We start from the raw sequence: 12,804 nt of genomic DNA, 5'->3' as shown, positions 1-12,804 counted from the left end.
AAATTTTGTTAAATGCCTTTTTTGCATCTACGTTTACTTTATTCACTGTAAGCTTGTGAATATGGTGAAGTACATGGATTGATTTTCGAACGTGTCTTGCATCCTATAATAATTTCCTCTTGATCATTATGTATTATCCTCTTTCTAACATATTGCTGGATTCAGTTTGCTAAAAATGTTTTGAGACTATTTGTGTTTATGAGGTATGATATTAGTCTGTAGTTTTCATTATTTATAATGTTATCTAAAAAGCTTTTTTTCTCTTTTATTTTCTAAAAGAGTTTCAGTAGATTTATTAGTTCTTCCCTAAGTGTTTGGGAGAATTGATCTATGACACCATCTGGGCTTTGGATTCTCTTTCTATAAGGTTTGGAAGTACAAATTTAATGTCTTTTATATACACAATGCTATTCATATTATCCATTTCTTTCTGATCAAGCTTTAATAGGTGTTGATTGTGTGAGAAATTGGTCTACTTTATCTTAGAAACTAGTTTCTAAGTTTTATTCGAGGTGTTTGCAATAGTCACTGATTCCTCTAATGAATACCGAGTATGCAGTGGCACCTGCTTTTTCATTTCTGACATTGACAATTTGTTTCTTCTCTCTTTTTCCTGAACAATTTGACCAAACTTTTATCAAACTTATGGCTTAGTTAAAAAAACCAGCTTTGGCTTTTACTGATATTTTGTATCACATTTCTTTTCTTTTATTGCATTGATTTTGATTCTTACTCTTGCTATTTCCTTCTTTCTGCTTATTTTGAATTTTTCTCTTCTTCTAATTTCTTAAGGTAGACTCAATGCTCTGAAGTTGAAATTTTTTTCCTCTTTTCTAATGTACGGATTGAATGTTTTAAATTTGCTTCAAGAACCACTTTATTTGCACTTTATACATGTTTATACGTTGTGTTTTTATTTTAATTTAGTTCAAAATACTTTCTAGTTTAAAATGTGATTTCTTTTTTTGTCTCATGCATTATATAGAAATGTGTTACCTAATTTTTGGTTTGTTTGTTTCTTTTTTGAGACAGAATTTTGCTCTTGTTGCCCAGGCTCGAGTGCAATGGTGCAATCTTGGCTTACCACAACCTCTGTCTACCAGGTTCAAGCAATTCTCCTGCCTCAGCCCCCCTAGTTTCTGGGATTACAGGCATGTGCAACCACACCTGGCTAATTTTGTATTTTTAGTAGAGAATAGGTTTCTCCGTGTTTGTCAGGCTGGTCTCGAACTCCCAACCTCAGGTGATTTGCCTGTCTTGGCCTACCAAAGTGCTGGGATTACAGGTATGAGCCACCGTGCCTGGCCATGTTATCTAATTTTTCACTGTTTGGGGATTTTCTAGGAATCTTTCTGTTCCCGATGTCTGGTTTAATTCTGTTGTTATCAAACTTTATGATCTTTATTTTCTCATCTTTTTAAACACTGGTCAGTAAACTTTTCCTTTTTTAAAAATTTAATTTAATTTTTTTTGTTTGTTTGTTTGACACAGAGCCTTACTCTTATGCCCAGGATGGAGTGCAGTGGCATAATCGCAGCTCACTGCAACTTCTGCCTGCCAGGCTTAGGTGATTCTTGTGCCTCACCCTCCCTAGTAGTTGAGACTACAGGCAAGTGCTACCATGCCTGGCTAATTTTTGTCTTTTTAGTAGAGACAGGGTTTTGCCATGTTGCCAAGGCTGCTCTAGAACTCCTGGTCTCAAGTGATTCTCCCTCCTTGGCCTCCCAAAGTGCTGGGATTACAGGTCTGAACCACTGTGCCCAGCTTTCAGTAAACTTTTTCTGTAAAGGGCCAGAAGGTAGATAGAATGTAGACTTGGTGGCCCATTCCTATTCTTTGTAGCCACTGCTTAGCTCTGTCATCGTAGCACAAAAACAGCCACAGATAATGCACAAGCAGCACGGATGGTTGTGACCCAGCAAAGCTTCGTTACAGCAGCAGGTGGTGGGCTGAATTCAGCCAGTGGGCTATAGCTTGCAAATTCCTGCTCATGAATGTATTGGTACTCATTAAATAACACTTACAATAGTCTCCTTTCATACATGCTCTCATTACATGTGAAAAATGTTTAGTACACTGTTGGAGTGTTCTATAAGTGTTAATGAGGTCAGCTAAGGTATGGCGTTGTTCAACCTTTTCATGTGCTTGATATGTGTGGGGTTTTTTTATTGTTTGTTTTTGTGCGTTTGTCTCCTTGTACTAGCAATTCCTGAGGGGGGCATTAAAATCCCATTGATAGTGTGTGTTTGTGTGTGTGTGTGTGTGTGTGTGCGCGCACGTGCACATGCATGTGTGTATCTAATTCAACTTTTTCTGACTTATTTATTTATTCTTTGTGGTTCTACTAGATTTTGCTTCACATATTTCAAATAATCTGTTATTAGGTACATACTCATCTAAAATTATGTCTTTTTAATGAATTAACACCTTTATCCTAAGATTCAATTTTTCTTCTTAGTTGTATTCCTTGTTTTGAAATCTACTTTGTCTGTTAATATAGCTACTCCAGCTTTCTTCTGATTCATCTTTTTATGATATTTATTTTCCCACCGTCTTACATTTAATATAGCTACAATTTAAAGTATGTTTCTTGTATGCAGAACATAGTTTTATTTTTTAAACCAAGCTAATAATCTTTGAATTTTTGGTGTTCAGCAACTTACATTTAATGTAATTGTTGATTAGTTTAAATGTACCGTTTGGCTGTTTTTTTCTGTTTGTTCTATCTGTTCTTTATTCTTTTTTCTCCTTTTATTTGATTACTTGAGTACTTTTTTACGGATTCATTTTATTCCTCGTATTGATTTATTAGCAATATATGGTTCATTTAGTGTTTTCCCTAGAGTTTCTGACATCTTATTTGATTTGCAGGTATCACAGTCTACCTTCAGTTAGCATCATCCACTGCACCTGCAGCATGAGACACTTGGGATCATAGACTCCCACTTTCCACCTCCTGTCCCTGTGCCCCCGTTGTTAGACATCTTGCTTCTATATGTGGTGGCTCTGAAGTATGTCCTCTCAAAAAAATGGAGTGTAATTCACCTCCCCTGCAGGGTGGCCTGGCTGGACTTAGTAACTTTCTGCTAGAGGCAGGCGTCCCCAAACTTTTTACACAGGGGGCCAGTTCACTGTCCCTCAGACCGTTGGAGGGCCGCCACATACTGTGCTCCTCTCACTGACCACCAATGAAAGAGGTGCCCCTTCCCGAAGTGCGGCGGGGGGCCGGATAAATGGCCTAAGGGGGGGCCGCATGTGGCCCACGGGCCGTCGTTTGGGGACGCCTCGTCTAGAGTTTAGAACGTGATAGGAATGACAGCGTGCGACTTCTGAGTACATCCTAAGGGGCACTTCAGCCTTGGCCCTGTTTTCTATCTTGGATTCCTCACTCGGGGGAAGCCAGCTGCAATGTCATGAGGCCACTCACGTAGTCCATGTGGAGAGAAACAGGCCTGCTGCCCACAGCCAGCCAGGGATCCAGGCCTCCCGCCAAGAGCCAGCAAGGGACCATCTTGGAAGCAGATTCTCCAGCCCTGGTTGGGCTTCCAGATGATGACCTCCTTCACTGACACCATGACTACAACGTCATAAAAGACTCTGAGCCAGAACCACTCAGTGAAGCCATTTCTAAACCCTGACCCTCAATAGCTGTGACATAACAAATGTTCGTTGTAGTAAGCCACTGATTAGTGTATTTTGTTATGCATCAACAAATAGTGAATGCAAACTAACTTTCATTGCTATCATTTTTGTTCAAGCAGTCAATCATCTTTTAAGAGATTATAAATATATTTCATATTTAATACATATTTTCCATTTTTCCAATGGTCTCATTCCTTTCTGTATATGAAAATTCTTATCTAGTGTTATTTTTCTTCTACTTGAAGAAATTTCTTTGATATTTCTTATAGTAAAAATTTGGTGGAGATAAATTTTATCTCAGTTTCATCCTCTAAAAAAGTATTTAGGCTTTAGTTTAAGAAAAAAATCTTTTCATTTGAAACTAATTTAAAACTCATAGAAGGTAATTTAATGCCAAGATTTCCCATATACCCTTTATCCAGTTTCCCCCATGATAACATCCTATATAAACATAGCACATATATCAAAATCAGAAAACTGACATTACAGCTGTACTACAAACTAACAACTTAATTTGGATTTCACCCATTTTTACATGCACTTGCTTCCGGGCGCATAGTGTTCTCAGAGGTTTCATCACATTTATGGGCCAGAGTAACCACCATCACAGTGGGGGCTCTCTTTAGCTTTCCCTGCTGTGCTGGGACCTGAAACTGCTTCAGGCTATAATCTAAGGTCATGGGCAGGGTTATCTCATTTTTCCCCCCTTTTTTATGGTTCATATTCTTATACTGTCAGTGTTTAGTGCCTGAAGGTTATTATTTCACATATATTCATCCAGTTTTTGACTTGATTTTAGTGGAAAGAGAAATATGAGAGCTGCTATTTATTACGGCTGGAAGTACACGTATACTGCTGGGAAAATTTTAATAGCTCACCTGACTTTCTCAGGTACAGGTAATGAAGCTGACAAGCTGTCAGGCTGGTCTGTCTCTTCAGTTGGAAGAGCAGCAGCTTGAACTTTGAATTTTCTCCTCTTTACTGGGTCTAGTATTATCCCTTAAATGGTCTACTATTATCTCCTGATTTCCTGCATCAATCTATTTCCCCAGGTTAGAATGAGCTGAAAACACCTCTCCAAATCATCTTGTATTTTCCATTTGGCTTTCCTGCTTTTGGTGGGGGTGGCTTTCTTTTAATTCCACTTTTTAATCAACAGGAAGTTTTTACTCTTATCTTCAGCAATGTCAGTTTCACGATGATCTCAGGCTTGGTTCCTTGGTTACATAAATTTTCTCCATCTAATGCTATTGTGTCAGCAGGCATTTACAGAAATCTAATTCTCAGAGAATGTCAAAATTGATGCGATTAAATGTTAAGAATGACAGTCATCTGATTTTGTAGGTGACAGAAATAGTAAAGGTTATTAATTATACAAAAATGTTTCTGGAAGGATAGTCAATGTCAAGATAAACTACCCCCTGTAGTGAGGTTTGGGGGCTTGACGAAGAATCATAAAGGGAAAAGGAGCCTCGTGTTTCCCTCAAGTTTAGTTAAGTTGCTAATGAGCAGAATGAACAAAATAATGCAGACGGATATATTTACTGCTTTAAATCTGGGTCTCTGTGGTTCTGAAAAACTAATTTCTCCTTCCCGTTTACATGCCTGTCAATTGTGCATGACCATTCACAATTTATCTAAACTGTGGAATTATTGTGATGATGAATATGAAAGTGTTTTGAAAAGTTATTTTTTAAGTTTCTTACATTTCTTGTCATGGGAGAAGGTAGTTATAAATACCAGCTACAATCATGTGGCCAAAACATCTCCACAGATTGGTGTTTTAGTGAAAAGCTGGGGATTGTAGCTAAGCTACATAGATATCATTAGCCCATCGCAGTCTGTCCCCTGTGAACTCAACACCAGACATAACTCCACAAACCATACGTCATCTTTAACTGAAAAGTCAATAATAAAGTCATATTTCCACCCAGCGTGACACAGCTATCCTGCTTAGAACAAATACAAGCTCACCTTTTCACCAGAAAGGAACACAGAGTTTTTGGGTGAAGTCCATTCGGACATTGCAATCTCCCTGAGCATTTGGGCCCCTTCCTGTACAGCGTGCTAAAACAGTTCTGGCATTTCAATGTCATCTAGTTGAGCTACCTTTGGGTTCATATTTCAGCCAACCAACCAACCCACCAGCCAAACTAATGACCAGAGCTCCTTCTCACTCCTTCAGCTACAATGTGAAGTCCAGGATCACCGCTTGGTAGGCACATATCAAGAAATTTCACGTGATTCAACTTCATGTTCCTTTCTTCACTATCTCACATTGTTAATAGCCATCCCCATCCCCATTCCTGGGATTTCTGTTTGTATAAATTGGAAAAGTCATCTAGTTATTTTGGAGCACGGTACCTCTTCTCAGGAATCACTTCGTACCTCACCTTTTGAAGCTGGGACTTCAGTCTAGTTATGGATATAGATGCAAAGGGGGTGGTGGGATAGGCTCTGAGGAGAATTAGCAGAGCTCTGCAAGGCAACTACCTCAGAGGAGGCCATTACAGTTTCCTCGACATACAAGGTTTGACCTTCCCTGACAGGGGTGGAAGGGCTGCTTCTATTGGCAAAGAAGTCTCAGCAGGATTTAGGGACTCCATGCTTCCGGCTTCATTAGGACCTGCCCGTTGGCATCATTCCAATATTCAGGATCCAGTTTCTTCCCAATCAGTGCTCTCACTTTAGCAGAAGATGTTCTGTGAGGCTGAGAATCGAATTTATATTGTAATTCAGCCACTCTCAGATTGAGAGTTTCAGTAGGATTTTCAGAAATCTGGACTCTGTAGTTCTAGGAGATACAGGTTTCTTTACTCAAAATACAGATTTCAGGTATTCTATGCACTACATCATTTGGAAATTCAGATCACCAAGTTCATCCTTCTCTTTTTTCTTTCTTTTTTCTTTTCTTTTCTTCTTCTTCTTTTTTTTTTTTTGAGACAGTCTCACTCTGTTACCCAGGCTGGAGTGCAGTGGCACGATCTTGGCTCACTGCCACCTCCGCCTCCTGGGTTCAAGCAATTCTCCTGCCTCAGCCTCCAGAGTAGCTGGGACTAGAGGCATTTGCCACCATGCCCGGCTAATTTTTGTATTTTGAGTAGAAATGGGTTTCCCCATATTGGCCAGGCTGGTCTTGAACTCGTGACCTTGTGATCTGCCTGCCTCAGGTTCCCAAAGTGCTGGGATTACAGGTGTGAGCCACCGTGCCTGGCCAAGTTCATCCTTTTTCTTCTTCATTTTTCCAGTGCAGCCAGGAGCAACCAGCCAACCCTATCTACCCCTTAGTTTGACTAAAATATTCTAAGGTAGCAAATACATGCTCACCGACCTTGTCTTCTGTAAATATTTGATTACGGATATCCCATGTGATATTTTGAGCATCCAGCTATGAGCTACCAATTCTCTTCCCCATTGGATGTAGTCATTAGTGCCTTTCACTCTAATCAGATTCGAGAACCAATCCCAGAAAATCTGGAACCAGATTATTTTAAGCATGAGATTTTTAGAAAACTCGTGCTTAAAATAACCTTCCTCTAGCACCATCGCCAGTACCAAAAGCTGTATTAGGGTTTAACCAGGAAGAAGAACCAGCAGGAGACCTGTGTGGGGGGCTTTATCGCAGTGAATTGGCTTTCATGACTGCGGGGCTATCTAGGCAACTCCAGCTCCATAGGGTGGCCCATCAGGAGCTCTCACGCATGCGCTGGAGCTACTCTTTAAGGGAGGGGTTTCTTCTTTCACAGAAAATTATCAGCTGTCCCATTGAGTTGGTTGGATCAGGTACATCCAGTTTATTCAGAATAATATCCCTTACTTAAAGTCAAGTGATTATGGACTTTAATCTCATCAGTGAATATCTTCACAGCAACACCTAGATTGGTACTTGACTAAGTAGCTGAGATCGTCAGTCTAGCCAATGGACATATTAAAAGATCATTATATCTAAACTTTTAAAATCCAGATTCTTGGATATTACCTCAGTGTTCAGTAGATAGTTTTTTCCCCACAGTCTTGGCCTAAAATTCTGAAGTTTAAATTACTGTCCACTAGTTTTCATGCAGGCATCCTGACAGAAGGCTGTGGCAGATGTTTGAGAGTTTGCAATCTACAAATAATGATTGTATATGATGGTCAAGTGCAGTGGCTCACACCTATAATCCCAGCACTTTCGGAGGCCGAGGTGGGTGGATCACCTGAGGTCATGAGTTCGAGACCAGCCTGGTCAACATGGCAAAACCCTGTCTCTACTAAAAATATAAAAATTAGCCAGGCCTGGTGGCATGTGCCACCATCCCAGCTACTTAGGAGGCTGAGGCAGGAGAATCACTTGAACCTGGGAGGTTGCAGTGAGCCGCGATCATGCCACTGCATTCCAGTCTGAGCAATAGAGTCAGACTCTGTCTCAAAGAGAAAAAAGAATGTATACAGTGAAAGAAGCATTTTTCTGGTTAAAACAAACATTGTGCCTTTTGGTTTAGCTTGTAGATATGGTAGTTTTAAAACTGTGTGTCAGGAGTTCAAGACAAGCCTGGCCAACATGGCAAAACCCCATCTCTACTAAAAATACAAAAATTAGCTAGGCATCGTGGCAGGTGCCAGTAATCCCAGCAACTGCGGAGGCTGAGGCAGGAGAATCACTTGAATCTGGAGGCAGAGGTTGCAGTGAGCCAAGATCATGCCACTATACTCCAGCCTGGGTGACAGAGCAAGACTCTGTCTCAAAAAAAAAAAAAAAAAAAAAAGAAAAAGAAAAGAAAAAGAAAAAGTTGAGCCTGAAGAATTGTAATATCCTCTTTGTAATATCTTCTGTCTCCTTTTCCCATAAGGAAAATAGGACAGTATTTGTGAAATTATAGTGTGTTAGTCAAAGCACTTTGATAGGTAACTGGGAAAGCTATTAGCGCTGAGTAGAGCCCAGAGCAGGGGAAAGCCATGCAATTAGCTGCATGATTGATTGCTGCATGGCTGCAGTGCAAAATTTTTTTCTTCAGCCACTGCAGCAGCAGATCCAATGACATTTAATGTGTCAGAGACATAGCGGGATGCTGTGTGAGTCTGTAGCAAGAGCCTAGGACTGTGGAGCAAATCTATCCCTTCGTTGGCAAACAGCACTCTTCCTTGGAGAAACAGCTTAGCTTGCCACTAAGCTGACTGTGAACATCAGAAAGAACTGAGTTGACATCCGAGGCTTCCAGATGTTGAGTTTGCCCAGTAGCTCTCTTTGATCAAACAGAAATGGGATGTGGCACCTTTGGGAGTAGAATCTAAGGGTTCAGGCGGTTTGTGAGAATACCTCTCATAAACAGAGTGGCTGGTCCTGATGCACTGCTGCTCCTCCCTCAGCAACACCTGCGCCTGCACATCGGTGAGAAATTATTCATGGACATGGGCTGAAAAGGATCAAGTGAAGCCAAGTTTTGAAACAGCTCTACACAGCGTGCTGATATCAGCATGCTGATTTACATGCTGTGGCATTGTAAATCTCCAAAGAACTGGGGCGTGGAAGGTGGTGTCCTCTTATGCCTTCACTGTCATTTGTGGACCTGATATCTTACACCTATCTTCTAATTGCAGATTGTTTTGGTTTTTGTTTAGAAGTTTTCTTCATGGCAAAAGAAGTGAGGCAGTGAGCAGACGCTCATGGGATTCCCTGATCTTATCAAACAGCTTAGCATTCAGAAACTGTTAAGCTTACAGTAATAGAACGACTGTTAAATATTTAGAATGTCACATAAGGCTGGGTGTGGTGGCTTATGCCTGTAATCCTAGCACTTTGGGTGGCTGAGGTGGGGAGATCACCTGAGGTCAGGAGTTCGAGACCAGCCTGGCCAACATGTTGAAACCCTGTCTCTACTGAAAATACAAAATTAGCTGAGTGTGGTGGTGTATACTTGTAATCCTAGCTACTCAGGATGCTGAGTCAGGAGAATCACTTGAACCCAGGAAGCAGAGGTTGCAATGAGCCGAGATTGTGCCATTGCACTCCAGCCAGGGCAAAAAGAGCAAAACTCTGCTGAAAAAAAAAAAAAAAAGTCAGATAAACTCAGATACGGTGAAGTAGTGAATAATCCATAGTTATTTTTCTATCACAGCCAGACTATGTTGGTCTAGAAACCAAATAGTGAATGTTAAGGGCCAGAAGTTCAAGACCAGCCTGACCAACACGGCAAAACCCCTGTCTATTAAAAATACAAAAATTAGCCAGGCATGGTGGCTCACGCCTGTAGTCCCAGCTAATTGGGAGGCTGAGGCAGGAGAATCGTTTGAACCCAGGAGGCGGAGGTTGGAGTGAGCCGAGATCGTGCCACTGCCCTCCAGCCTGGGCAATGGATGGAGACTCTGTCTTAAATAAATAAATAAAACTAAGTGACAATAAAAAACAAAAGGTGTCCCAGAGCTTCCAGGGTCCCATGGGGGAGCCGGGGTCCCTCTGACCTTCACACCCAGCTGGAAAGGGCCTGGGGTCTGGGTGGCCTGCTATAGCCGCGGCCTCACCAGGGTTGTGTTGAAACTATGCCCTGTGCAGTCAGACCTGTGGGGCTGGTCCCTACTTGATCTGCTTTTCCTGGTCCAGGTCACCGCACGGGCTGGAGTGGTCTTCAGAGTGAAAATGGGCGCACTTGGGTGCTCCCTGCTCAGGCCCCGAGATTGCAGCTCCGGGCCCCTGTGGGTCGTGTAACTGACACCCCTCAGCACAGCCAGGCCCGGAGCACTGGGTCTCACACCAGCACCCAAGAGATGCTGAAGCCCAGGGCCCCTCCCTCCCTGAGGACCTTGGTTGATGGCTTGTCTGCTTTTGTTTAATCTCTCATGTGACGGACCCATGTGCAACTAGTTTTTATTTCTGTTTCCACTAACTTTGGACTTTGCTGGGTTAGAGGTTTTAGAACCTAAGGGTGAAACATTTTAACAAAAGACAAAGGAATCATTTTTTTAATTTGGAGGCCGAGATTGATATCTGGGGATTTTGGAATCCTCATGTTTCTGAGCAACAAGAAACGGAGTGAAAGTGTTGCTGGTTGGGCGATTAGGAAAGACTCTCTAAAACTATAGAATTTGAAAGGAAGTCACTGGTTCTGTCCCTTTAATTCTCTCTAGGCCCAGAATGTCCTGCCATTTATTATACTGTAAAGCAGGGGCACACAACACCTGGAGTGGGGATGATAGTAAAGCCTCTTAAGTGCTTACTTAGATCATGGATCGACACAGGCCTTCATACAAAGAGTTCACTGAGAATGGCATGGACACACTCCAAGCCTGTTCACGCTGGCTTGTTTCCAAGTGGGTATAAATCCTGTCCACATATGGAAGTGAAAGATCATCATCTCTGGTGCAGCGGCTGCACGCCACAATTCTCCTGCAACTGTCATGTTGACGGTAAAACAACCTGGAGAAATGGTGAGTGCACAAGAAAGACTTAGGAACTGGCCTGTTGTGTCCCGATTCCTTTTATTGACAGTAGAACAGCTCTGTAGGTTTTCTGAACATATCGTATAATTGTGCCCTGTAATATGACAGAGATACCTCATTTGTATTTCAACACAAGGATCTCTAGACTGCATTTTCCCTCCAATAAGTCGATTTCTTTTGGGTAGTCTTGGGAAACTACGGTGAGCAGAGCAGTGGCTCACACTGACATTTGCTAGGATTGAGGGAGTCTGAAAAATGACCTTTCAAACTCTTTCTGGAGGACTGGCAAGGTGCTGGGGCACGATGTGAAGTGCTGGGGAGGGAAATGCAAATCGGCTACCTTTTGGGCTCTGCTAATGAGGAGCATGCAGTGTCGCATTATATTTCGGATGTGCTTTCTAAGCTGGATTTCTCACATGTGATTTGAGATATTCTGGTGTAGCATAGAGACTTTTTTCCTGAGTTGCAACTTTTCTTTCATGTCTGTGCTGAGAGTGGTGAACTATGTATTGATGCAATCGGGAAACAGTGGTAAAATAGGATATGGGTTCTAGAGAAACCCCTGTTCAAATGCAGCTCTTTGATTTACTGGCCATGAGAAACCTCCAGTTCTCTTGTTTATAAAGGTGGCAAATACTATTTACATTATGCGATTATTGGGAGGTTTAATGGAGAGCTTGTATTAAAATACCTGGTGTAAGTAGACAACCAGTAGTTCTTTGGTTCTCATTTCAGGACTTCTATTTCTTTCACTGCACCGTAACACGTTGTCTTGGGCTGAAGAATTCTAAATATTAGAAAGTGCTTCTATAGAGAAAGTAGAAAAGGTATCTACTTAAATTTTAATAATGCATTTGGTTATTCTTCCTGTTCCAGAGAAAAAACCTGGTTGGTTATCATTTCCTTCCAACTGTCCTTCACGCTTCACGGCACCCACGAGCAAAATTTGTGTAATGAATGCACTGGGTCTGATCAATATCGATGCCACTGTGTACAAGAAATAATCAAGACGTTAACAAAGCAATGATGGCGTCTTTGGTAAGTACGGTGCTTAACTTCAGAAATAAAAGTTGAAATACCATGACATCAGACTTTCCCAGCAAAAGCACTCAGAACAATGAGAGCATAATGTTTCAAGGTTTGGAAGAAGACTGTTTTCCCTCTTATGAGACACAGTCTGTTAAGAAAGGGAGATGGGCTGGGCGTGGTGGCTCATGCCTGTAATCCCAGCACTTTGGTCCGAGGTGGGCAGATCACCTGAGGTTGGGAGTTTGAGACCAGCCTGACCAACATGGTGAAACCCTGTCTCTACTAAAAATACAAAATTAGCCGGGCATGGTGGGGCATGCCTGGTAATCCCAGCTACTCGGGAGGCTGAGGCAAGAGAATCACTTGAACCCGGGAGGCAGAGGTTGCGGTGAGCCAAGATCAAACTATTGCACTTCAGTCTGGGCAACAAGAGCAAAACTCCATCTCAAAAAAAAAAAAAAAAAAAAAAAAGAAAAAAAGAAAAAGAAAAGAAAAAAGAGAAAGGGCTATTGCATTGCAAGTGCCCCCACCTCACCTTGTTGGACCCTCGCATGGGGCTTGGGAGCTCCCAGGTGAAATGGACAGCCTGCCCGTAGGCCGGTTCTGTTCTGCGACCCTGGCTTCAGTTCACGGAGCAAAGAAGTTGTCACTCCTTTTTGTTTCAGTCTCAGTCCCCAACTTTGTTCTCCACACTACTTTGCTCTCGATTCGGCTGTTGTC

The 12,804-nt window shown here is 41.9% G+C and overlaps 1 long non-coding RNA gene across 1 annotated transcript in view; it reads left to right on the top strand.

The window, feature by feature from the left end:
• LOC141579999 (uncharacterized) overlaps positions 1 to 12,132 on the top strand; it is a 504,242-nt gene extending 492,110 nt beyond the window's left edge. Inside the window, exon 7 of the long non-coding RNA XR_012511983.1 lies at positions 11,932 to 12,132. This is a non-coding gene — a long non-coding RNA (uncharacterized LOC141579999). The remainder of the gene's footprint in view (positions 1 to 11,931) is intronic.
• The last annotated feature ends 672 nt before the right edge of the window (positions 12,133 to 12,804 follow it).

Source organism: Saimiri boliviensis, chromosome 10 (assembly GCF_048565385.1).
Source record: "Saimiri boliviensis isolate mSaiBol1 chromosome 10, mSaiBol1.pri, whole genome shotgun sequence".
In the NCBI taxonomy this organism is placed as follows: Eukaryota; Metazoa; Chordata; class Mammalia; order Primates; family Cebidae; genus Saimiri; species Saimiri boliviensis.
Note: the sequence above shows the minus strand (reverse complement) of the source record. Positions and strands in the feature narration are given on the sequence as shown.